Raw genomic sequence first — 27,387 nt, forward strand, 5'->3', positions numbered from 1 at the left:
TACAAAAAATAGCTAATTATCTTCAAAATGAACAGTCACCATTCCACCATTCTGCTTTACCCGGCTGGCTGCTTCCTAGTCAGGGACAATGTTTACAAGCCCTATTCACTATGTTTATATCCAGTGGTGGCTGATAGGTTCATGCCAATGAAATATTAGGACAGGGTGCTTTAAAAGCACAGGGGAGACTCTCTACTGTCTCAATCCCTTTTCCAGCAAGGCCTTCGGGAATGATAGTGCCACATTATGAAAGAAAACTGGTTTCTCTGAATCATCATGTGGAAATAAGCTATCGACCAACCAGGAACATCCATGTTGGGTTGTTATATGAGAGGAAAAAATTTCCTATATGAAGCCACTAACATTGTGATGTGCTATTTGTCATAGAAATTATTGGTATGCTAACTAATGCAGTCTCACATATATAATTCATGTTGGATGATTTATTTTGTGGTTAGGGAAATGATGAATCTCATCTAGATACTGAGTGTTTCTCTGATTCATGATTATTAACCAATTTTTACACCATCATGATGGCCTCTTAAAATTGTTGGAAGCTTTTTGGTATTCTAAACATAAAGTAGAATTAGAGAATAATCCTAACTATAAATCTTGAGTACTTACAGCTACTTTTTGGCTATAAGAAAGAAAGAGCAAGTGTTATGAAACTCAGGGGCATTATTACTTTATCAAATCTCTCTTAGTTCTTCTACAAGGAAATTATAGAAATGAACTAAAAATCCTTTTTCTTCCATCATGGATTAAAAAATATATAGCCCTATATTGTATGACTATATGAAATTCCTTTTGTAAGAATAAAAATGGGTGGCTTCAATTCAGTACTACTGCAAATCAGTTTTAAAACATTTCTTTTTCTTCTGCCTGGTTGACAAGGCAGAGCTAGTAAACTAAATATTACTTCTTGCTTCTACCTTCTTATCAGACAACTATATCCTGGCATGTATAATCCTGGGGCAGCTTCAAAAACTTAAGGGATTAAAGGTCTTTCTGATGAATCATAGGTATCCATATTAATGCCGGAATAAATGGTTTAAGGAAAGCTTCATCTTTTCTTACCGTGATATGAAAATCTACTAGATTCTACCAAAGCTGTCAGGTTCTTGGTTGACTGTGTCACCTGGAAAGCCATCCTAACCTCCAATCATAGAATATACCCTAATTCTTGGACTATTAAACAGGATGACAGGTACCACTGATTCATAATTTATTCTCTACTTATATTTACTCACTTTTTCTTTGCTTTTAACCCCTGACACATTCATTGTTTTATTCATTCATTCATCCAGAGTTTGCTAGCCATGCTCCCATGCATCTGGCATTGTAACACATGGTAGGTACAGAGAGATGAGTGAGACGCATTCCCGGTTTTAAAGAGTGCCCAGACTGGTGGAAGAAAGTAAGCAGTAAAACAGTAAAGGGATATGCTGAGATAAGTACCACGATAAATTTATGTACAATGTACAAGTAGAACAAAAGAGGGTGCCATCTCCCCTCCTTGGCATCACAGGACCCAAAGTGCTGGACATCAATAAATGGCAGATCTTCAGCACATCTGCCCAGACGACAGACACTTAACTTCATCCATCACCTACCATATGGCTTCCTCCTTTATGTAGCATATTCAATTACATTCTAAAATGGCTATGGGAGAAATAGCAAGAATTTTTTTTAATACACTGTATATTTTGTCTAATTGTATGCCTCGTAGAATAAAGTTCCCTAAAAAGTTGAAAATATTCCATGTTCCAGCAGCAATTAGTGACCTACCAATAATTTAAAGTCATTATATGCATAAGTTTCCATAGTGCTAATAAAATATCACTCACAAATTTTACCAAGCTAATTCTAATGTATGAGTCCTTACTGTGAATCACCATCTATTAACATGTTAATTATAAAAATGATAGACTTTTTAACTGTGGAGAGAAGATTCTAGCATGGAGTATTCTGGCTTCTTCAGAGGTGGAAAAGGTGCCTTTGCTAAACTCTGTCAGTCAGAAGTAGATTGAAAATATATGTCTTAATATTTGATTTTTAAGGCCTTGGCAGTTTATTTACCCAAAGACGGTAACTATTATTTCTTTTGGTAATACAGTAATGGAAAAACATAGAAATCATCAGGGCAGGGCAAACCCAGTGTGTGATGTTTTACAGAGTGAGGTTCCCAGAAAAAGAACTTCAGTGTCACCTGTCTTCTTAGTAAAAATGCAACTTCCCAGAACCACCCTAAACTTACTAAACCAGAATCTCTCAGGGTTGGGACCCAGTTATTTGTGTGACAAATGGAAAACTTTAGCTTTAGTATTCTCTGAAGTTCATATCATAAGATTTATAATTTGTATTAATCAGCTTTTACACTTAGCTTTCCATTAATTTTCTCCTTTGTGTTTGATTTGAAGTAAAAAACAATCTTTTGCTCAGCTTCCTGAGATACTGATACTTGTACACCTGCCCACAGCAATTGTCCTTATTGATTTGGACAAAGACTGATCATCATACCCTCTGGCACATTCTGGAAACTGAGGCTTTAAATTCACACTTTATGCATAGCTCAGTTAGTCATCCTCTAAGACAAGGTCTACAATGAGTTTTTCTTAGGTATTTTCCCCACCTTTCCTGATTCACTCAGCAAGTATTTATTGAGCACCTCTTCTGTGCCACACACTGAGCTTCAAACGGGGAAGGAATTTAAAACCTTTCTCTACATCTATTTAATTCCTTCCTTTCCTTCATCTCAAACATCACCTTTTCATAGAAGCATCCCTGACCCCCTAGTCTATGTTAGTCATATTTGTTGCATAGAAATATGTTCAGTCTTTCCTTTATAGATTGAACTTCAACTGTAAATAAACTGATTTGTTGATTTAAAAACTCTCTAGTTAATTTGGATCATCCCAAAGTTGGAGAGCCACTGATTTAGACCTTGACAAAGACTTACAGGTGATTGTCATTTACATGAACTGAGAATCATTCACATATTTAATGATTAAGTTTTGCCAAAAAAAAGAGAGCAGTGCTGAATTTGGAAATTATTTCCTCTACCCAAACATACTTGGTTGTTATGAGATACAAGATATTGGCTTTACTGCTCCTGAAATTTAAATGATTGAGTTGGTAACAGAATTTGGGGGGTTTTCTCACTCAATTCTGAAGCTCACTATAGCTTTGAGTCTCAACACTCAACTTATGACCCTTTGGCCTAACCGCTGTAACACAGATTGTCACAATTCCAAACTGTCTGCTTTCTTCAGTGGATCATATAACTGGCTAAAGGTGCCACCCAGCAGTTGGTGTGTGTGTGTGTGTGTGTGTGTGTGTGTATCTCAGGACCACCTTGCCCTTTGTGAGGAATTTTCTACGGTGCATATTCTACACAGTCTCCGAGGGGACTGATCACCAGTCACCCACAGCTATAATTTGCTCAGTAAGAACCACCCCTTCCTTTGTTCGCCCTCCCTTTCTTGTACCTCTCTATTTCCCTACTGGTTTTATGGGATCTCTGCTCAGAAACACTACGTGTACTCCAATCCTTATCTCAGGGTCTGTTGCTGGGGAAACCCAAATAAAGACATTAAGTATTTAGTTTGCATTTATTGACTGGCACCTCTTGGGGGAAAATTGCAGGATTTTCCTATCAATTTTGGATCCATGTGCCCTGGTCCCTGATGTATCTTGGTATCCTTTGACTTACTTATGAACTACTTGAAAGGAGAACTTTTCATAAATTGTTCAGTGATTATATTTAGTTTGAAAAAAATAGTTTCTGAATTTACACAGATCTAACTGGGCTTGAAGAGATTAAATTCAAGCAGCAATCCAAGTAAATTTGAATTTGGGTATTTTGGCCTGTACTGTACACACAGACCTTAACCTCAGTGATCACATATAGCGCAACTAAAGTCTAAGCTGCTGTGAACTTTCTTTTTTGTGGGAAGAGAAATTGACATATAGGAGAAAAGACAGACTGCGGCTGAAATATGCCCAGCATAGTGATAATGCTCACCCATTTTCCTCTTCATCTAGCAATATGTGGAATAGCCCAATAAACTACAATGCCAGTTGGTCCTGGTGTTTTTGTTACATAACATTTCAAGTGTAAGAAAAGCCTGTCAAGAAAAATTATGCTGAGCATTTAAATAAATAAATCATGCATGACATGTGAGTATATTCAAAAGTACTTTATCTCAGCAAAAGAAAACCAATGTGTTCTACATGAAGAAATATGTTATTACACTGTATTCAATAGCAGGTATATAAGAGTATCTTTAAGAAAATAGTTTTACACTAAAATAATATTCAAATAATTATACTAGAGATACAATGTATTTTAATGGAAAAGGTTTTCTTTTTTCTTCCTTTTTTCCCCCCTGGGGTGTGTGTGTGTGTGTGTGTGTGTGTGTGTGTGTGTGTGTTACTGGAAATCGAACCTAGGAGCATTTTACCACTAAACTACATACTCAGCCATTTAATTTTTTTTAAATTTCGAGACAGGATCCTGCTAAGTTATTGTGGCTGGCCTGGAACTTGTAATCCTCCTGTCTCAACTTCCTGAGTTGCTGGGACTAAAGGTGTGCACAGTGTGACCAGCTAAAGGAAAAGTTTTTAGCATTAAACTAAATATTTAATATGTCCAGTTGTCATAATGTGTATTTTTAATATTTTTCCAACAAATCAAAAATTCATTGGCATTTTTCCTTTTTACCCTGCCTTTTAACCACACTTTTGTCTCAAAGACAATGACCCACTTTACCAATTGATGAATCAAGCCTTTATTTCTGTCCCAAACAAACATTGTAAGTGTAGGTTTCATTACCAGTACTTTCTGTTTCTTGATCATATGTCCACAGTGCAGATGTAAGTTAAACTTGTTTGCTTTACACGAATATGTTTGTATTTCCTAATGCCAACCAAAATGTCAATCAGTTCAAATAAAATCAACATTTTTTAAGTAAAAATGCCACTAATCAAGCTTTATAACTTGATTTAAAATATAGCCTTTTGAATTAAAATATAATCAGAAGGAGAAATGTTGATTTGGTTTTCACTCTCTGTTAGTAGCCCATAAATTTCTATTCATCTTATTCTTTTATATCCTTAAAACATGCATTTAGCAAACCATAGCAAAGTTCTTTGGAAAACATGCAACAAAATAAAATTGCAATACTTATCTGTATTATCAAACATGGACATAACAATGATACCAATTTTTATGAGAAACTTGTGTCTGTCTTAGGGTCAAAACAATGAATTGAAAGTTAAAAAATGGATTGGAATGACATTTGTGTGAATTAAGTCATGAATGATTGTTCCATCAGTATATCAATTTTTTCATGTGACTCCTCTTCAGACATCAGGGACATCATATTCCAGAAACAAATTCACTGATAATAGACTAATTTCTCAAAGATGACTAGGCCTCAAGATCCCTCTCCTGATTCAACCAGTTGAGTCCCTGTGGTGTTGTACGGATTATTTCAATTAATCATTGAAATGATTAATGAATATTTATTGAATACCTACTAATGTAAATGAATGGCTCAGTGGTATTTGGTGGAGGGAATCCTAAATAATATAAAACTGCTGTTGCTTAAAGATTAGACACTTAAAATATTAATTGCTGAGCCAAAATAAAATGAAAAAATGAGCTCATCAATACAAAATAAAACGTCAAATCAGTGATGAACACAGTAAAAATTATAATTCCTGGAACTATAAATCACTGGTGAGACTTTCCTCTTATTTTATCCACAAAGTGAAAGCCTACTGTTATAACACTTGAAAAGGAACTATTTATCAGTGTTTCAAGAACAAACATTCTCTTCCAGTAGGCCTTTAGGAGGTATCATGTAATAGTTATCAAATGACCACCACTACTACTATGAATATTTATTGAGCATTTACAATATGCTGGGCACTAAGTTAACGATTGGCATAGATTATCTGCCTGGATTACTTGTTTGAATTCTCACATTATTCTCTGCCAGTAAATACTATTAGCATCTTATGGTTTAAACAACACAGCTGGTAAATGATGAAGTCAGGATACAGACTCAGTTCTTCTGGCTTCACAGTTTCCAATTATGTATAATAATCTTCTCTCTTAACAGGCTTTAGCAAGAAGCCCAAACTATTTGTATTCCTTCAGTGACTCACTAGAATGGAAAGTTAGTGGAAGTTTACCTACATAGTAAAAGAAGAATGAAAACAAATCGATATAATTTCATGGTGGGGAGAGTGAGACAATGATATTTTTTTGCATTTATATATATATATATATATTTTTTTTTTTTTAATTTTTTTTATTAGCTACACATGACATTACAATGATCTTGGCAATTCATACATTTGAATCATTGGGGTATAATTTCTCATTTTTCTGATTGTACAGATTGCAGAATCACACTGGTCATAGAGTCACCTATATACATACAGCAATCATAATGTCTATTCTATTCTGCTGCCCTTCCTATCCCCCCTACCCCTCCGTTCCCACTGTATTTTTCGGGACCCACCACATTCTAGTTGTGCTTATTCAGTTCAATTACCTGTCACCTTTGAAGGTAATTAGATACTTCTAATAAGCTCTAACCTAGAGTTTACATTGGGAAAAAAACTTCAACAAGAAATACCTTAACAACCACCCAGCATTATAAAGAGATTTTTAAATTGGCTAAGAGATATAAACAACAACAAACAAGCTTTTCTAAATTAAAAAAAAAAAACAAAACAAAACAAAACACTGAGACACTGAGATAAAATAAAAAAATCAAGACATTTTGAAAGAGAGCCAGAATGCTATGTTTAGAAGGAGGGCATCTTTTAATTCAGCTGTGCACCAGAGGAGAGCTTTGTAAAGCCTTCCTATTCCCCATGTGGTCCTGGGGCCAGCATTAGCACCTCAGCCCTACCCAGCAATGCTGAATAGAACTTGCATTTTAACAAGATCTCTATGTAAATTTTGGATGCATGAGTTGAAAGATAATTGTTATGAATTTTCTTAATTTGAATAGGAAGACTTAAACTGAAAAACCTTAGGCTGTACTATTTTCAATTGGCCAGCAAATGTTATTTATAAGAATGTTCTGGATTTGATACTTCATGGAGATAAATTAAAGCTAGTGATCTAGTCAAGAACCAGCTCACTGTTTCTAAGTGCTGGCCTTACAAGATAATGAATCCACTAGGAATCAGTCCCTACTTCCAAAGCAGAAACTTTAAGGAATAGGGAACAGAAAACAAGTAGCATTATGAGGAGTTCTTTTTATTTTTGTTGTTTAGTACTAGGGATTGAACCCAGGGATACTACACCCCTGAGTTATATCCCCCGCCCTTTTCAATTTTTATTTTGAGACAAGGTCTCAATAGGTTGCTAAAGGTTGGTCTCAAACTTGTGATCTTCCTGCCTCAGTCTCCCGAATCTCTGAGGTGACAGGTGTACATCACCACAACCAGCTTATCATCATCAGGATTTCTGAGGTGGAATTAATTTAACTTGTTGTCCTGCTCAGCTGATGATCTCAGACATTACCTTATGCATGCAAACATGAAGCACATCAGCAGGACAAAGAGGAGCTACTAGGTTCCACTTACACTACCAGTCTTGCTCACTGGAGTACGTTCAACTGATCTGGTCAACTGTAAGCAAATTAGCAAGGAAGACATATGAGCTGTTTACATTGTTGAAATATTCTCACCCTTGGTCCCACTTTAGGACTCTAAACTGTGAAAGGAAATTCTATGAAGGTTCAAGCAACAGCCCTCTGAGCACATCAAATGGAATTTGTCATGATGAATCATGGGATCTCTGGACACCAAACTGAAGACACTTTAAGTCTTGGAAAAGATCCTCCCCAGGGGATCTCACCTGGACTTCCACAAACTTATACCTATACATTGGAATGACTCTTACATTATTCTAGCTTAGACCATCCCATCCCTGTCCTTCACTCTAATTTAAACATTACACAACATCAGAACCTAGTGCCCCAAATAAATGTTCTTTGGAATTATTCTTGTGGCTTGTCAGAATGATTAGATTCCCTGAATCCATGATACCTAGACAAAATGGAGGACAGGTCCATACCTAGATATTTTATAATGAACACAGGAATAGTACCAGCATAACTGCTTGTATCGTCTCTCTCTCTCTCTCTCTCTCTCTCTCTCTCTCTCTCTCTCTGTGTTTCAGAAATGAAATTACAGGGATGGGGAAGCTGAGTTTACAAAAGGGTTCAAAATACAGGTCAAAATGGAAAAGAATGAAAGTGATAGCTTAAGGTTATTTAAAAAGGAATTTAAGGCAAGCCTGGTATTTAGAGCTTAAAACTCTTCTTATCTGGAAATTAAAAAAAAAATTAAAAATTTTTATGGAAGAATAAAGAGCCTCTTGGATGTGACGGTTTGGACCTTGAGCATCTCCCAAAGGCTCATGTGTTAAAGTCTTGGTTCCCAGTTTGGTACTATTGGGAAGATGTTGGAAAGTTTAAAAGGTGCAGTCTAGTGGGAGGTCTTAGGTCATTAAGCAAATACCCTTGAAAGTCTGACATCATAATTGGACCCTGCCCTTTCCTTTTTCTCTTCTTTCTTACATAGCTGCCATGAGATTAATGCTAGATTAATGCTCTGCTAGGCATTCCTGCCATGATGTACACTAGCAAGGGCCCAAAGCCATAGGTCAATAGGTCATGGGCTTAAACTCCCAAAAGTATGGCCCAGAGCAAGCATTAACTTGATTACCTCAGGCATTTGTTACAATAACAGAAAGTTGATCAACACCATAGCCAAGACATGACAATTTACCACATACAGTTGCATTACAGAGTTATAATATTCAAGAGATTGGTATGGGTACAAAGACAGACAAATTAACCAATGGATTAGAACAACAAGCCTAGAAACTGGCCCATGCATTGGTGGAACTTTGATCTGTGACCATGGTGACATGGAAGCTCAGTGTGAAAAACACAAATTATTTAATAGATAATGCTTAAAAAGAAGATTAACTTATAATTTTATATGAAATCAGTTCCCCACCATATATTTTGCATAAGATAATCTCTAGTTACATTAAAAATTTGAGATATATTTACATCATTTAGAAAGTGATATAAATATATTTCAGATGATGAGATCATCAAGGATTGCTTAAACAAGCTTCAAATAAAGCTAACAATGAAAGTTTAAACATAAGTTAATAGTTAAAATTAAGAAATCTGTTATTCAAAAAATATCTTCAATAGAGTGAGAAGCAAGTTTTAAACTGAACAAAGATGTTCACCACAAACACATTTGAGAGAGGAATAGTATAGAGATATATAAAGAATTGCTAAGAAGCAAGAAGACAAGACCACCCAATTAAAAAAAAATTAGTAAAGATACAAACAAGCATTTTACTTAAGAAAAAACATATGTGGCCCAAAACATAATGACAATACACAGAAAAGAAGACATGATCATTGTCTTCATTGATAGGAAAAGTCAAATCAAGACCACAATAAGATGCCATTTTATACCCTTCTTAGTGGGAACCAGTAGAAAATCTGACTTCAGTATCAACTGTTATGTAGGCAATGTCTAGATCAGGAGAGTCTCCCACACACAGTTGAAGGAAGTGTCAAGTGCAACAGTTAATTTAAAAGAAAATTGAGCATCATCTTGCAAAATGGAACCTTCAAATTCCTCATGGCACAGCAATTCTGCACTTCAGTATAAAAATCAAGAAATCTCACACAGAGTATAGATACTAGGATACATGTGGGAATGTTCATAGCCTATCTCTTCATAACAGCAATAAAGTGGAAATCACACTAAAATGCCCATTGACGGGACAAAGGATAACGTGAATTGACCTTCTTCAAACTACTAATATAAACTTACCACATTACCAACCTGTAAATAATAATGAATACTTCTTGTTGTAAGCCACTGAGTTTTGAGGTGGTATTTGTTATACCACAATAGCTGACACAATAAATTTATGGATTTATAATTTTTTTTCTACAAAGTAAATGCATCCATTTTGCCAGCACCCAAATAAAGAAAGAGAATGTAATTAGGACTCTAGAATACATAAGTTTCTGCCATGAGGTACTGGGCCAACAAGGGCCCAAAGCCATAAGGTCAATAGGTCATGGGCTTAAACTCCCAAAAGTATGGCCCAGAGCAAGCATTACCTTGATTACCTCAGGTATTTGTTACAATAACAGAAAGTTGATCAACACCATAGCCAAGACATAAGTTTTAATCACTAGGCACCCATCCTCCACACAACATAGCCACCTACTTCATATGAATAGAATAATAATTTTGTATACTTTTTGTGTCTGGATCCTTTCTCTTAGTATTTCATTTGTGAAAATCACTCATTTTGCTGAGTGATGCGGATTTTTTTTCACTCTCATTGATATACAGGATTTAGTTGTGTGGATGGGTTACAGTTTATTTGTTTATTCTTATAACAACTGATGGATATGGGGTTAGGTTCAATTTGGAGCTATTTATTATAAACAGTACAGCTGTGAACATTCTAGTATGTGTCTTTAGTGAATGTATGTGCACATTTTTGTTGAGTTTAGCAGTACACTTTTAAATGAAAATGTAGGTTCATGAAAATTATAATTATAGTATGATACTTCAGTATGATAATTTTACATGCATTATCACACTTAAGTATGATACTTTTAACTTCATTTGATGTCATTTGTTCAGTGAAAAACAGCTAAAACAAAAAGTTATAACAACAATACACATGTATATGATGTACATGCATATCTATATCTTGTAAACAAAAAAGTATAAGAATTACACATACAAGATTCATATTCATGATTAGTTTGGAGAAGGTGAGTAGAGAGCAGCATAGAGAGGTAAACCATTATTCTAGATTTTGCATTGTACAATTAGTTCATGGGTAAACACAAACATGGTCTTGTACTGACTAAGAGACAAATGTGTTTCCAGTTAATGAGTCTTATTTTTCCACGTTTTAAAACACATGTATGACTATCCAAGAAAATAGGAAATTAGAATTGAAAGATTCTGAAAAATAACCAGTCCATGAGGCAGATTTCATATATGAAAATAATAAAGACAAAGAAGTTTAAGTGACTTGGCTGGAAGTCATTCAGAAATTCTTTTGACATGAATCATGTATGAAAAAAATATGTTTTAAAGGTAATTTTTCCCCTATGGTTTATTCTTTGGGTAAATTGTTTCCTTACAAAACTGCTGTGTTCTAAAGTTTAAAATTCTATTATCAGAGTTTAATATCATAAGTTGTTTCTTAAAATATCCTTTTCTTCCACTGTAAGAATATGCACTCTTCAGGTAAGCTTTCACAACTTTTTCTATTGAATGTGCTAGAATGGGGATTGGGGAAATTGAATTTTCAGTCATGTGATGAATTGAAGCATATTTCCTAGGACTCAGAGGGACTCCTGGGCTGGGAAGTGCTCAGGATTTGGAAAAGGTTGTGTTGTAGTTGGGTAGACTTGGCCTTTGTAGACTTCCCTCTCAAGCTGACATCAAGAAGAGGATTTGGCTGAAGAGTTACCGTGGAAATACTGGCATAATTTTCCTATTTCTTATTTCTTACCTAAGAGCACAGCTCAAAATATACTTGCAAGGGCCCTCATTTCTCTGATGAGACACCCCCGAAACTGTCTGGCTGTGGGTGGTGGAGAACCTGATCCCTCTTTCTTTGGCCCCATTTCTGAATCCTCTGCATCTTCCTCGCAACCATATGCTCATGAGTGTCAAAAGGGAAAAGATTCACCGACGAATTTTAGATTTCAGTCACATCCCCTTATTAATCAGATGTTTTTGCTACCTTCCACAACAGAGAGAAATTCTAAATTCACTGTGCACACATCGTTTAAAATTTCCCCTATTCCCTGTTATGTTATTTAAACTTTTCCTACATATCAATTAGTTTGAAATAATAAGTCTTTAGGCTATCCATTAATTGCTGCACTGTAGACACGATCTGTATTTAAAATTACGCAAGGAAAATTAAGCTGAAGCACGAAGGAGTCTTGGCTAACAGTGAAGGCTTCTTAGCCCTTAAGAGCAGCAAAAGGAGATAACGAGGACAGGAAATACTCAGGAGGCTCCTTCCCAAGTTTGTCATTCTCCAGCATGAGATGGGAAAACACACTGCTCCCGCTGTAGGTTCTTCTTCCTGGCTTTTCAGTTTTCATTTTGAATTCTTACTGTATTTGGTCATACCGAGGCAGAAGAAGAAGATTGTCAGCCAATTGTCCTTCTCTAGTAGAAATTTATTATAAATAGTTTAAAGACAACTCAGCTTCATAATTAATTTCCTTCTCCTCCTCCCCCTGCAAAAAAAACAACACATCTCCGCTCTGTGATCCTGGTTAAGTTTGTGGGAAGAGGGAGGGGCTGTCCAGAGGGAGAGGGGGAGAGAGAGAAGAGGTGTCACAGCTGGCATTGGTGCCTTGATTTCAGTAAACACCATGATTTTATCGGAAGAAATATTACTTGTTAGCAAGAAGTCGCGGAACTCCATGTTGCTTGCTCAGAGCCCCTGGGGCTTTGGGGATTTGCAAGCTTCTTTACGCTGTGCTGGAAAAAATGGCCTGTGAGATGGCTCTGTCTGACCTAGTCCCAACCCTGCTCAGTGGTAGTGAGGACTGTGAAATCAATTTTAATAAAACCGCAAAGAGAAAGGAAAGATGGAAAGAGTGTCAGAAAGTGCGAGACATCTTCACACCCTCCTTACCCAGAAAAGTTAAAGTTTATGGGTGTTGGTTTTGCTCTGTATGCTCTTCCTTCCCCCCCTCCCCACCCCCAGCTTCTTGTTTCTCCCTCACCATGATTAATCATATTGACCACAGATCTGACAGAGCTAAGCATTGTGGAGTCGCTCTTGCCCTCTAGTGGTGAAATAATGAGTTGACATAATAGAAATGTGTCAAGCTCTTGACACTGTGTTTAGAGGTTGGAAGAAGCATTTTCCTCTTAGGATCACGCTATGCCCAGTTGCCCACACAGTCATGTAAAATGTCTCAGCCTGGGAGACTGTTGAAGGGGCAGAAAGCATCCCATTCTAGGGTGTCATCATTTAGCAGATTCACACAGAAGTAGGAGGATCTTTTTTGGGGAAATGTTTTCTTTCCCTTGCTTGCATTGAAGTTCCAATTTAGAAGCAGCTACCCTTAGCTCCTGCATTTTCCTCCCTAGTATGAGTGTTCCTATCAGCTCTGCTTATGATAACAGTCAAACTCTGGAAATAACCTAGCTGTCCATCAATAGTAGAATAGATAAATACACTGTGATAGATTCAAATACTCTCCAGCATTGAAAAACCCCAAATATAACTATATTTGACAGGAAATGAAACCAGATGCAAAAGGCTACAGATTGTACAACTCCATTAATATAAGTTTCCAAGCCAGAAAAATGAATCACCCTGTTGACTGAAGTCAGAATACTTCAAGATGGAGGTAGTACTGATTAGAACGGAACAAGAGAGAAGGTTCTGAGGGCGCTGATAATTTCTGTATCTAGATATAAGTGGTAATTTCATAAATTTTGTAAAAAAAAAATTTCATACTGTGCAATCATGACTTGGGCATTTATTTTTCCCCCAGGCTATTGCCTGAAAACAGAAAAGAATCTACTTTATTTTATGTATAACTAATTCTCATGAGTAGACTACTGGGTTTATTTGCCTGGATAAATGCTTGTTTGTTTGTTTTTCTGGATAAGCCACTTTCAGAAACATTAATGTGCCTATGTGATTTCCTGTCATCTTACTGAAAGTTGTCATTGTGGGTGTTTCTACTCATCAGCTGGGTGATGCTCACTTTCCCTTCATCTTCCCATTGGCCATGTGGACTGTCCCACTGTAGAATGACACAGTATAACTTCTGGCCACCATACAGGGTTAGTGATAAAATCAGAGCTCACTTCCATGACACCTAGGTTATCCAAGGGTTGGTTGGATATGATTATTCTATTGTACTGTGTTCCCATTGTCTATAATATGTAGCATTGGGGAGAAAAAAATAGATGGTGAATATTGTAAGAAAACAATAAATATTACAGAAAGAAGAGAAAATCAGAGATAAAACAATATATATGGAGATTTGTTGTGACCTCTAGCACTTTCCAATCTTCGGATGGAAAGGTGACCATTCTTACTCTTAAGTCAATCAATCCCAGAAAAAGTGTACACACATGCACTGCTTGCTCTGTGTTACTGACCCTCTGTTGATGTGGCTTCTTTGGATAAAGGAGGTGATAAGCAGCATGAGTCTCCCAGGACCACTTGTCCATCCTGAGAACAATAAGATATGGCCAGTTGGAGTTTGGCATATAAAAATATCTACACCACTTCTTGGGACAGAGTCCTGATGTCTGTCCAGAATAACAGTAATAAGGTAAATAAACAAAGGCCAAGTACCTGTTCATACTTCCAGGGGAGAGCCTCAAGGCCAATGTTAGATTCACACTGGGTTACAAAGAATTGAGTTTCCTTGGCTCTGTCCTAGAGGATTGCTTTATTGTTGATCAAGAGGAATACTTTATAATGGGGCAGTTTCTCAAGGCCATCAATAGGAGTTCAAAGAATGATTGACCTCTATTTTGGGAGAACTAACAAGAAAGTACTCACTAATGTCAGTAGCTACACTTTAGAAATGACACTTTATAACCCCAAATGTGGCTGAAATGACAGAATAATTAGGAGGTAGAGAGGAAGCACAAAATAGAAAACAAAGAAAATGAAGATGGCCGCTCAGGACTGATGATTTCTGATGGACAGCAGAAATTTTGGTGACTATAGCAGATGGCAGATAGCATCAATCAATCATGGCAGTATTTCCAGTGAAATCACCAACCAGTCATTCCAGTGAGCCTAGGTAGCTTTGGAATCCTTATCTATGCAAAGTCTCAGGCACTTTGGATGCAGGCAATATGTTGGAGTTTGCATATAAAAAACAACCCATTGCCATTTAGAATAAAGACTTAGAGAGTGAAGGTTAGGTGGCCACTCAGTCTTATTTTGCAGCCTACTACAGATCCTATAGTAATGACTATCTCCTAGGATAGTGTGGCTGGTTGAAGCAAGGTTTATAAGCAAATACACATATCATAAATTACAAAGGATGTTGAAAAATAGGAGGTGAGCAGTTATTAAATGCACATGTACATAGAAGGAACAGAGGTAAATGTCAGGTAAACAACAGGTAAAAAACAGAGTTGCCAATGGTGGTATGTGGCTATAAGGCAACCATGAGTAATGGTGACTGTGGCTAAATGTAGCACAGAAGCCTATCTAAAGGGGAGACTCATTCCTCAGGTTCAGTTAATTGCTGCAAGTCCACTGGCATATGGACTTAGTATGGCCCCATCTTATAGCCTTTGGGAACAAAAAATCAAGGAAACAAATTTCAACAATAAATCTGATTTTTAAAGTTGGCAGTCAGTTCTCAAATAAATAAATAAGCAATAAGAAAAAAACACTATAACAATGTGTAAGTCCAATTGTCTTTGCTGGTTATCTCAGCCAGGTGACCAATTTGCAATTTAACCCCTGGCTTAAGAACTTTTTTTTTTTTTTTTGGAATAGGTTCCTGGAATAGTCTGATGTCTTAGTCTGTTCCTACTGCTATAACCTTAGAGTGGACAGTTCAAAAATAATAGATATTTATTCTACACAGTTCTGGAGGCTGGGAAATCCAAGATGAAGATGCCAGCAGATTCAATGTCTGGTTGTGGCTGTCTCTCTGCATCCAAGATGGCGCCATCTTTCTAGGTCCACCATGGTGGAAGGGCATAGAGGAACAAGCAGCCTCCCTCAAGCCTTAATCATCTCACCTCTTAATAGTATCTCACGAATTTTGAAGGAACACAAACATTTAAACCACAGCAGCAGGGTATTTGTATTTCTCTCTCTTCAGATGTTGAAGATGAGAATCACCAATCAGCTTCCCTGGGAAGTTTAGTCTTTTATCTTTTACTGACCAAAGAAGCGGAATCGAATTTCTGTACATCCGTAATTCATGAGCTATGGGTATGTATATAAATGTATTCTGGATCTGAACCCACATTTCCTGGCTCTGTAAGCATAAGTAGAAAATATACCTACAGGTATTTTTTAGCATCTTGGTTTGCCCTGAAGCTAAATGGGGTCTGCTCTGGCCATGACAAACATTAATATTCACAGTGTCATTTCCTTTTGTCAAGGAAAATATCTGCTAGGAATCATTCAGGTCTAAACTAAAATCTATGGCACACTTACATTTATGCTTTAAAGAAGCGGTCAAAGGTAGTGGTTTAGAGAATATGAGTTTTAGGGCCAGGCCGCCTGTTCCTGTCTTAATTCTGGCAGTGAATAGCTGCATGAGCATGGGTCAGTGACCAGTCTCTGTATCTCAGTTTGCTCACATAAAATGAGGATGGCAAAGTTGGCCTTAAAGAAACTGTGGGAGATGAGAGGAGATAGCTCAGTACTAGGGCAGGAAGTAAGAATCAATGTAATCTCTCATTATTGTAAAAATCCTGATACTTTGGGGTGCAACACCCAGTTACAGGCAATGTCTACTTGAGTGTTTGGCTTCTTTCTATATTTCTAAGATGACAATGGCATTCTAATAGAAAGACCCTCCAAGAAGCAGAGAGTATGGCCAGCCTAAATCCCTCTCCCATTTTCTCAGTGCCTGCAGCCATTCTCTCCTGGGATAAACCATTTGCAGACTTAAGTGTTTGGCTTCCAAGCCCCTAAAACATGATCCATCTGGGAAAGCAAGACAGATTCCTGGTTTATCATTCTATGTTGCTGCCAGGTTCTGACAAGTACTGAGAATTGTTAGGCAGAAGAGAGAAAAGAGGGGGGGAAGGCTGTTCTCTGCTCTGATTTTCTTGCAGAGTATGTCTTTCCAAGTGTATCCTTTGGATGGTCTGTATCAGAAATACTGGAAGGCAGTGGTTAAATGAGACTCTCAGGACCCATGACACACCTCCAAGAGGATGGACAAGAAGGGTCCATTCCTTGGGCTCTCATGGCTCCCTCTGACCCTCCTTCGTTCACCACCCTCCACATCGGGCGAGTAGTCTAGACCACAAGACTATCACTCCTGCTCATTTGGAGATATGGCCTCTTTTATGCTGGTATACCCAGGTGTGTTATAATAAGAAATACATCATTTTTTTTTTGTCCTGAGTTTCTGGCATGGTGCTTCTAAAACCCTTAGAATTTCCATAGTGATAGGAATGCCATTTGTTATTCATAATGAGTCTCTTTCAATCACATCTGAATTTGTGATAATATGATGATCATGGTAGGGCCCCTTGATATACTCAGGATGGGGCTGCTCACCAGAAAGAGAAGGAAGTAGGGCTGAAACTTTTGGCTCTATCCACTGACCTGGTGGAAGGACTAAAGAATGAATTATAAAAACCCTTAAATAGTGAAGTTTGGAGAGCTTCCAGGTTGGTGTATCCATGTGTCCAGAAGGAGGTACACCCTGATTCACCAAGGACAGAAGTTTCTGCATCTGGGACTCCTCCTGAATTTGCCCTAGGCTATGATTTCATTGTGTCTCCTGCAGAATTCCAATGGCAGTTCAAAAATGGGACCATTGGGATAGCATTAAAAGGTAGGGTATTCAAGAAGTGATTAGCCCATGGGAGTTCCTCCTTCATGAATGAGATTAAAACTCCTAGAAAAGTTGATGCATGCAGATTTCACTCTTATGCCCTCTGCCTTCCACCATGTGAAGACACAGCTCTCTTCCCCTCTGGGTGATGTATCCCTCACCGGACAACCAGATTTGCCAGTGCATTCATTTGGGGCTTCCTGGCCACCAGAACTGTGAGAAAATAAATTTCTATTCTTTTTTTATTATTATTTTAGTTGTTGATGGACCTTTATTTTATATATTTATATGCTGTGCTGAGAATTGAACCCAGTGCCTCAGACATGCTAGGTAAGTGCTCTACCACTCAGCTACAAGTCTAGCCCCTAAATTTATATTCTTTATAAATTAACCAGTCTCAGGTATTTTGTTATAGCAGCACCAAACAGACACCTTAGGTACCTCTTCATTTGGTTGATCATTTGTAGCCTTCACAATAAACTGGTAAATTGCCTTCTGACTTCTGTGAGCCATTCTAGCAAACTATCAGATCTGAGGAGGCAGTGAGAGAACCCTCAATTTATAGCAAAAAAAAAAAAAATTATCTGTAGTCAATTGGCCATAATTACAAGTGGTGAGACCCCTCATGCTCTAATCATTACTAAAGCCCCACCTCTAAACCAGCCATGGAGCAGGAGGATTACTCTATCAGAAATTCCTGATCTTCTGACTCAGAATCTCTGGGGATGGAGGCTGGGAATCTTGCAAGAATGGTCACCCAATTGATTGGAGCAGAAGTCTTCCACCTTCATAATATGTAAAAATCCACCCGGAGAACTTTAGGCTTCTCCCTAAACTGAGTACATCAGAATCTTTGAGGTGGGATCTAGGCATGCATATTTCTTAAAGCTCTTCAGTTCTGGTATTTGGCTAAGGTTGACAGCCTTGGTGGAAGGAGATGAAGAAGTCAAGTAAAAGGGATCATCAGCAAGTGATGATGGAATGGAGGTGACTGTGGAATGGAGATGGGGCTTAGGCCAGAGGATAAATCATGCACTTTCTAATGCTGACAGCTTCTACTCTGTTGCCACCCACTGCTCCATGTATGGATCAGACATGCTATGTATGTCTGGCGAGATCATCCCAGTTTTCAGGAGAAGTTTCAGATTCTTATGTCAAGTTTCACACCTTGTAAATGTTAGTAACTAATTCCACACTCTTATCAATAGGATACAAACCTGGTGAAACAGTTGCTGATAGGACTTGGTGTTTGGCCTGTTAGTTTGAGCCCTTGAGTTAGAATCCTTCTATTCAAAGTGAGGTCCATAGACCAGCAGCAGCATCTCCAGAGAGCTCGTGATAAAGTCAAAGTAGAGCAGTGGAATTGATATAAAGCCCACCCAGACCTGGTGCATTTTGACATGACTCCCAGATGATCTGCTTGCACACTGAAGTTTAAGAATCACTGAGTAGGAGGTTTTATCAGTCTAGAGCTAATAAAATCTAAATTATAGGAGTGATTCCTTTGTGTGATACCAGTTTTGCTCAGTTCCTTGATGATGGAATCACATAGTACCTGCTTCCCCCTAAGGAGACTTGGCACATAACTGTAGCTACTGATTAGTTCCCATTATGCGAAAATGACCTCATGGTCACATCTTCCTACTTTTCTGAAAGGCAAATAAAAGGGAAGGTTTTTCATTTTTAAAAAATTACGATTATAATGTTTTTTCCTTCACACACTATCCATTGAGGACCTCAGACTAATTTTAAATGTCACATCCCCTGAGTTCCACGTGTTCACAACTTTCCTTTCCTTCAATATTCTTCCTTCCCTTAACACTTCTGTCACCTAATTATCCTCTTATCATTGTAATTCAATTAAGCTGATGAAAAATAGACTTTAAAAATTCTGGTATCATACAAAGAGAATTGGCTTGGACAGAAGTTTAGCAAATTAGAGTTTCAAAGTAAACTTCTTTCAAATGTGCATTGGGTGGTACTGGGGATGGAACCCAGGGCTTCAAGTTTGCTGGACAAGCACTCTCTCGCTATACCACTCTACCCATTTTTTAACTTTTATTTGGAGACAGGGTCTCACTAAACTGCTGAAGCTGGCCTTGAACTCTCCTACCCCAGTCTCCCAAGTATCTGGGATTACAGGTGTGCATCACTAAACATGGCAGTAAACTTCTTTCCTGTGGACAATGAAGTTCATTACAGGGAAATCAGTCTTGTGGGGAATGGGGTGATCAATTTTAATCATCTTTTAAAATGCATAAATCAAACTTTTAGCATTGTAGATTGTCTTTTTTTTTTTTCCATTTTGCTGATTTCTTTCATTTTCAGTATTTTCCTTTGTCTGTTTTTCTGGGTTTAATCTGTGGTTTTCTTTCTGGCTTCTTGAGATGCAAGCTTAGACCATGGGCTTTTATCCTTTCCTTTTTAAAAATATATGCATTTAGAGATATGCACTTTTCTACAAACACTGTAAAAGCATCAATTAATATTTTGGTATGTTATGTTTTCATTATTGCCCAGTTCAAACTACAGTTTCGCTTCAATCTTCATTTCTTTTTTGACACAAGGTTTATTTAGAAGTCTGTCTTTTATCTTCCAAATATTTGGAGATTTTAGAACATGCTGACGTGATTTCCATAATTTAAAGTTTTCAGACTTGTTTTAAGTCTTAACACCTAGTCTATGTTGATACATTTTTGATGTGTACTAGAATATGTGTTGTATAGTTGTTGAATGTGGTGTATTAAATGTGTGAGTCATGTTGGCTAATTGTGTTATTCAAATTCTCTGTGTTCTTATTGATTTTATTTCCTTCTTTGTTTCTTTTCTTATTTATTTATTTATTTATACCTCTTACTGCCTCTGTTAGTAACTAATAGGGGTATATAAAAGTCTCTATCCATGACTGTAGATTTGTTTAATTCTTCATGCAATCATTAGCTAAGAAATATCTAGTGTAGTCATCTTACTATCTGATGGAGTAAATTGTCTTAAGGCAGTGCTGTCTAGTAGAACTTTCTGTGATGAATAAAATGTTCTCTGTGCTATCCCAAGGGGTAGCCACATATGGCTAGGGACCTCCTGTAATATGTGTAATAGAAAGGAGGGCCTGAGTTTTAAAATCTACCTTTAATTAATTTAAATTTAAACAAGCTTGCATGAATAGTGATTACTGTATTAGAATTACTTTAGGTCAAGAAGATAAAGGAATTATATCTCATAAAGGGATTGCTTTGCATACATGAGTCCCTGGGTTCAATCCCCAGTGAAGCCAAAAAAAAGACAAATAAATAAATATTAATAAATAAATAAATATAAATAAATATTAATAAAATAGATAAATAAATAAATAAAAAGGAAAGGCTCAATTTAGTAGGGAAACATAACAACAACAAATATGGTTGTACTCAATAATTATGCCTTCAATCAATGTAAAGAAAATTCATTGAGACAATGCTTATAATATGGAGGTTTTGCCAAACCTTTACTGCCTTCAAAATATAGAACTTTCTGGTCACCCATGCTCTGTTTTCTTGAGAAGAAGTAATTTAGTGCCTTAAACTTGGGGTCTCCAAATTGGTATATGTAGGCTCAAAGCATAGCTAGAGAGGTGGTTCAGTGGCACATGGGATGAGAATACTGGAACTTCTACTCATAAGAAGCTTCACTAATACCTACTTCAAATTTTCACTCTGGTGCCATCTTAGTTTGTCTGATGGTAACAAGTACCATATGGTGCAAAAGGCCTTCTGAGCAAAGACATAGGTCCCCCATCTCTGAAGGGGTACACCATGGTACTGCTGCTTATACAATGACTTTCATTTTGCTGCAACTATTCAGTTTAACTGTGCCTAGTTTAGGTGGATTTATAGGATATCTTATCTATTTTAAGCAAACAAATCCTCACTGCAAGGAAATGGAGATGGACCATATTAGCAGTAATGCAAGTGGCAAACTAAGGGAAAATGGTAGTCGACATTTCCACCTTGCCTACATTCTCAGATAAAAACAGACATCACAGGAAAATCAGTTTTAAAAATTAATTAAAACTTTGATTAAGAATATTTGAAATATAGATTTATTTCCTCTATAGCTAATAATGACCCTTGATTTGACTGTATATGATGTTAATGAAAGTTCAAAGCCATGGCACTTAAAAATATTAATCATGAAGTCAAATCTTTGCAATTGGTGGAATAAGTTAAATAAAAGGAGTGTAATGATACAGTAACCACAGCAAAAAAAAAAATGCACTTTTAAGAATTATGAAGTCTATTCATACTCATGTGTTCTCACTTTGAGCACAGAGTTTTTTTATGTTATTAGCAAATAAAACCAAACATTATGTGCATCTATATCATTTTAAAATTATACTTAATTATAATTAAAAATGTTTTAATGTATTATAATTCATTTGTGATGAATATACATGTTGGTGTAATAATATCTAAAAAGTATTAATAAATAAACTTCGGACAGGAGGATAAGCATTCAATTTTTAGGGGCATGAAATTGAAAAGTTTGGATAGCATTGCCCAAAACCACTGGCTTAATATTTAATTTTGTTCTAGCAGGAAAGAAATGGCCAATGTGTTGCCAAGGCAGACATTTCATTTTCAGAAAATGAAATTTTCTAAAGCCAGGAGATCCTATCTTTGAATACGGCCTTACAGATGCTTTGTATATTCGTAGTGGAGAAAATGCTCAAAACTTCTGTCTAGATGATACTAGAAGGTCATGATTTATTCACAAATTGGTAAAAACACATATGGGTGAAATATGCTCATTATCCAAGTTCAAAAATTCATAGCTTCATCTCAGTAGACTTTTGCATGTTTCATGAAGTTTTTAAAACTTAATATGTAAGTTAACCTCAATTAAGAAATAATATTCACAATACATACTCCCTCTCATATTTTGTCTTGTGTTACTCTCAAATAATTTCACTGTCAATTCCATGAATAAAAACCTGTTATGAACTGGAGCTCATAATCTTGTACTTCAAAATGCAATGATATAAAACATTTCAGTAGAAGATTTTGCATTGCATGAAGTATTTTACATGGTTCAAAAACCACTTTTATGGGCTGGGGTTGTGGCTCAGTGGTAGAGCACTTGCCTACCATGCAGAAGGCACTGGATTCAATCCACAGCACCACTTAAATATAAATAAATTAAATAAAGGCATTGTGTCCATCTACAACTAAAAATATTTTTAAAAAACCACACATTTCTGAGTGTCAGAAGACTATACTCAAAACAAAGTCATTAACAAGAAATTAATAACTATTTGATATAAAGTTGACAAAACCCACCAAATTGATCAAATATTAAAAATAATATCATGCACTATGTCTGCATTCTTACTGGTTATTTGCTTGTCCCTGTGCTTAAATAAACTGGCCATGACCTCTCTCCCTAGGCTTTAATATTTTAGTGTTTAAATTTTTTGTGTGCTGGAGATGGAACCTAGGACTTTGCACAGGTTAAGCACAGGGTCTACTTCTGAGCTTCACCTGAAGCCCCTTACCACAGAAGCTTCCCAAATATTGTACAGCATGGCATTTGCAGTGGTCAAATATCCTTCTATTTTACACCAATGTCATAATTTTTTCCTTTTATATTAATTTTATTACAGTTTGCAACAGTGGCCAAATAAGCCAAGATGCTTTCAAAATTGCAAGGAATGTCATACTAACCATGATAGAAGTTGAACATGTCAATGTTTATTTACATTTACTCATTACCTGGAAACAGTTGCATGCACATACTTAACCAGCAGGCTTGCTAGAGTCCTTTGTCAGCAAAAAGCTCTGTCTTGCTGAAAATTAAAGGCAGGGAGGCAGAGAAAACTTGGAATTCAACTGAACACAGAATTAAGAAAACTGTTAATTTTTATTACTATGATTGTCCTAATTTCCTTTTAATAAAGCTCTGTTTTAGAAGGAAAAAGACAGATAAATTATCCATGTGAGTCCCACAGAGAGAAAAATATTTTGTATTTATTATTTTAAAAAATTATTCTAATTTGTTATATGACAGCAGATTGCATTACAATTCATATTACACATATAGAGCATAATTTTTTATATCTCTAGTTGTACACAAAGTAGACTCATGCCATTTGTGTCTTCATACATGTACTTAGGGTAATGATGTCCATCTCATTCCACCATCCTTTTTACCCCCATGCCCCCTCCCTCCCACCCCATTGCCCTATCTAGAGTTCCGTCTAATTCTCCTATGCTCTCCCTCCCAACCCCACTATGAATCAGCCTCCTTATATCAGAGAAAACATTCAGCATTTGGTATTATTTTGTATTTATAACTGTCATGACAAAGTGCTCCATTCTTTAAAATGTAGTCGTGGCTAAAGGTAATAAAGGTAACAGTGACAATGTATATTATTTTTCAAATGGCTCCATAATATGACTTAATAATCATAAACTACACATTTTAAAAAAACTGCCTCATGAGATAACACCAGACTACTTCTGTTTACAATTTGCAATCATAGCAAATGCTATCAAGATGTATTTTATTAATCTTTTTAAAATATTTTTTTTAGTTGTAGATGGACACAATATCTTTATTTATTTTTACGCAGTGCTGAGGATTGATCCCAGTGCCTTACACATGCAAGGCAAGTGCTCTACCACTGAACTACAGCCCCAGCCCCTGTTTTATTAATTTTTAAACTTATAATTGTGGGATGCTATGACTGCATATAAAATACAAGCAGATTTCAGATTGAGAATGAGAGGACAGTCGCTTACTACACGAAGGTGGCTCAGGTTACATTATTCTTGATGAAAGTCAATCTGAAGGAGTCTACCACATTAAAAATGAAAATGAAATTGATGGAGGGTTCTGGATTGAATTTATTCTTATAGGATTTGTGATGTTACTGTTTCCCAAAATAAATGCACATACTAACTAGCTATTGTTTTTGTGGAATTACTAGAGCTTGGAACTTTAAAAGTGGCCACGCTTTATTCTTGGTTTATTCAAGCCAATCCTCCTGTGGACTTTCTGCCTTTCCCAGGCCTCTGGCAAGATCCAACTCATCTTTGTCCACCCAACTCAAGAACATCTTTGGCCAGTAGAGAATCCTCAGAGCCACAGTTCCTACCTTTGAGTGTCTATCTGTGGTCAAGGTCATAGGACCTCACCCCTATCTCCTTTCTTCATTTCATTTGGTTCTATCATCTGAGAATGATTCCCATGCAACTGAAAGTAGCACCTGTGACCTTTCAGCTTTTGGTGTTAGGACTGGGTGAATGAGCACAGGGTTGTGCCTGAAGATTGGACTTGTCTAAAAGGAGACTCCTTAATGTTGCTTCCATTTAATCTGTGAAGTACTTAGGGGCCCTGAAATGCATGAAATCATTTGGCAGTATAGTAATTACTAGAGAAGAATTCCCAGAAGTTCTATGAGGAAAACACATTAAAAAACAAACAAAAAACCAATAATACATAAATTGGCCATGAATATTTTGAGTCTAGAACTCAAGTAGTTTTTCTTTAGAAGTCCAAAAAAACTTATATATCTAAGAGGAAAATTAAAAGAAGGTAAGTTTTAAAATTTGTCTAAGTATGTTTGATTCCTAGTTTTACCTGTGTGTTGTGTGAACAGTTGTTGAATTGCATTGAGATGCTTCTTCATTTGCAGGATGTGTGTATGTGTGATGGCGGTAGAAATATCTATTTTCCAGACTTATGGGAACATGACACATAATATTAAACCTAGACACCACTAGATCTGTTGATCACATGACCCAATTGGCAGAGCAGCCTGGACCTGTTTCTCTCCTTCTGGGACCTGCTCAAAATCAGCAATTTTTTGGGTCACAGTAAATGGGCTACAGTCACACATCCAAATGAAGAATGTGTTGTTTCCAAGATCCAAAAAGGGCCACTATACATTGTATCTCTCCATTTTTTATTGTAGGAGGGGCCAGATGCAATAACATATTTTTATCTTGAAAAAAATTTCCCAATATTTTCCACACTACCAGAGTCTGGAGATTATAGTGAGATAGAAGCCCCCAGAACTTTTGTCAGATTTATTTCCTCCCCTCTGATATTCAAATCTTACCAATAAGTCTAGGATAGTTGCCACCTATCACTAGGTTCAATTAACACAATATCACAATAATGGACGGGAGTGACATTTTGTACTAAGAAAATGGGATATAGGTCCCTGTGAACTGAATTTGACATAGGACTGGAAAGTTAATATATTACTGAGGAAAGACAATGCAGGTGTCTTGTTAATCTTGCCATATGAAAGAACATTTCTTCTGCTAGGCTTTATGAATGCAGAAAAAGTCATTTGCCAGATCATTAGCTGTGGGAACCAGGGTATGTGTTAATTTGCTCAAATAATAAAACCATGTCTAGTACAACAGCTGCAATTGTAATCACTCTCTGGTTAAATTTAAATAATCTACTGTTACTTTCCAAGTCTATCTGTTTTTTGCATAGGCCAGATAGGCAAGCTGAAAGGTGCTGAATGCCTCTTCATCATTCATGTTCTTGATGGTGACATTAATTTTTGCCATCTAGCAAGAATGTGCTATTACTTTTAGTTTATTATTCTCCTAGATACAGGAGGTTCTAGGGGCTTGCACTTGATGTTCAATATATTTGTTGAATGAATGAACTTGAGAAGAAAGCCCTTACTAGCTCAATAGTTGCTCTGGATCAGATGTTTATTCTGAGCTTTGCAGATATCACGCCTATAACCCACAGGAAATGCAGTTGTCATGGTCTGGATTAACTGCCATAGAGAATATCCCAGAAGAATATGAAAGAACATGTAAGGGGAAAATAACTTTCAGATATCTCACTAGGAAATGCAGATATTAGAGAATTCCAATATATGGAAAGATGTTTGTCAGCTTTTCATCACTGTGACAAAATACCAGAAAAAACAGCCTAAAGAAGAAAAGATTTATTTTGGCTCATAGTTTCAGATTTTTCAGTCCATGGATGTCTAGTTCCTTTGCTATGGGCCTATGGTGAGGCAGAGCATCATGGTGAAGAGGGTATGGTGGAACAGAGCTGTGTATTTCATGATGATCAGAAAGCAATGAGAGAGTGAGGGGAAGGTGTCAAGGACAAGATATAGTCCCACTCCCTCCAACAAATGTTCTACCTCCTATAGTTTCTACCACCTCTTGCTAATGCCCCAGCTATGAATCCCTGGATGGATTAATCCATTGATGAGGTAAGAGCCCTCATGATTTGATCACTTCCCCAAATCCCTACTTTTGAACATTGATGCTTGAGGGACAAATTCTTGTACACACGAGTCTTAGGGGGACACTATATATCCAAACCATAACAGGAAAGAATAGAATCAATAGAGTATTAGTTTCTTGTAGTTTCTATAAAAACTTACTAAAACTTGGATGGTCTGAAATAAAAGAAATTTATTCTCTCATAATTCTGGAGTCAGGAAGTCAGAAACTAAAGTGTCATGAGATCCATGTTCCCTCAGGAGAATTCAGTTAATTTCTTCTACCAGCTTTTAGTAGCTGCCACCATTCTTAACTAGGCCCTGTACCACTCTAACCTCTGCCCCTGTGGTGACTATCTCCTCTTCTTGTGTCTGTGTCCAATCTCTAACTGCCCTACTCTTCTACGGACACATGTCAATAGATTTAAGGGCCAACTGGATAATTTGCAATGATCTCTTCATTGCAAGATTCTTACCTTTGTCACATCTTTGAAGACTCTT

At 36.8% G+C, this 27,387-nt stretch overlaps 1 protein-coding gene across 3 annotated transcripts in view; it reads right to left on the reverse strand.

The window, feature by feature from the left end:
- The window catches only part of Plcb1 (phospholipase C beta 1), a 714,003-nt gene that overhangs the window by 16,128 nt on the left and 670,488 nt on the right, over positions 1-27,387 (reverse strand). The window contains exon 33 of one of the 3 annotated variants that reach the window (XM_071608751.1): positions 12,338-12,356. The exons of the other annotated variants lie outside the window; for them this stretch is intronic. The gene's annotated coding sequence lies outside the window, so the exon portion shown is untranslated. Of the gene's footprint in view, positions 1-12,337; positions 12,357-27,387 lie in introns of those variants that run through there. 3 annotated transcript variants of the gene reach the window in all.

The sequence above is a fragment of the Marmota flaviventris genome, chromosome 2 (genome assembly GCF_047511675.1).
Source record: "Marmota flaviventris isolate mMarFla1 chromosome 2, mMarFla1.hap1, whole genome shotgun sequence".
Taxonomy (NCBI): Eukaryota; Metazoa; Chordata; class Mammalia; order Rodentia; family Sciuridae; genus Marmota; species Marmota flaviventris.